The sequence below is a fragment of the Mus caroli genome, chromosome 1 (genome assembly GCF_900094665.2).
Source record: "Mus caroli chromosome 1, CAROLI_EIJ_v1.1, whole genome shotgun sequence".
Taxonomy (NCBI): domain Eukaryota; kingdom Metazoa; phylum Chordata; class Mammalia; order Rodentia; family Muridae; genus Mus; species Mus caroli.
The window spans coordinates 27,528,920-27,529,700 of record NC_034570.1 but is presented as its reverse complement, the minus strand read 5'-3'; the positions used below and the strand labels follow the sequence as shown (position 1 = coordinate 27,529,700).

At 42.8% G+C, this 781-nt stretch overlaps 1 pseudogene; it reads left to right on the top strand.

The window, feature by feature from the left end:
• Positions 1–309: 309 nt before the first annotated feature.
• LOC115032354 lies at positions 310–409 on the top strand (annotated as a pseudogene).
• The last annotated feature ends 372 nt before the right edge of the window (positions 410–781 follow it).

Genomic DNA, 781 nt, shown 5'->3' with positions numbered 1-781 from the left:
CAGGCTAGCCTCCTACAGAAATCCACCTGGCTCAGTCTACTGAGTGCTGGATTTATAGGTATATATTTCACCATGCCTATCTTAAGTTTTACACTTTTGCAAGAAAATGTCCATGTATTAATATTGAAATACCTAGAGCTCATGCGGTTAAACTTTAGTTACTGAAGAGTAATTAAAACACTGCCTTGTGTAAAATATTAAAGATAAAACTGTTAGGAAAAAGGACTAAAGAATAGACACAGTCTTCAATTGTGCTTACCTCTGAGGAAGTGGTTGCTTTTGAGAAAAGATTTAAAAATTCTCCCTTGCTTGCTTTGACAGCACATATACTAAAATTGGAACGATACAGAGATTAGCATGGCCCCTACACAAGGATGATGCTCAAATTCGTGAAGCACTCCATATTTTTGAGACTGCCCCACCCGGGGATCCATCCCATAATCAGCCACCAAATGCAGACACTATTGCATACGCCAGCAAGATTTTGCTGAAAGGACTCTGATATAGCTGTCTCTTGAGAGGCTATGCCAGTGCCTGGCAAACACAGAAGTGGATGCTCACAGTCATCTATAGGATGGAACACAGGGCCCTCAATGGAGAAGCTAGAGAAAGTACCCAAGGAGCTGAAGGGGCCTGGAACCCTATAGGTGGAACAACAATATGAACTAATCAGTACCCCCAGAGCTGTGTCTCTAGCTGCATATGTAGCAGAAGATGGCCTTGTCAGCCATCATTGGGAAGAGAGGCCCCTTGGTCTTGCAAAGTTTATATGCCCCAGTAC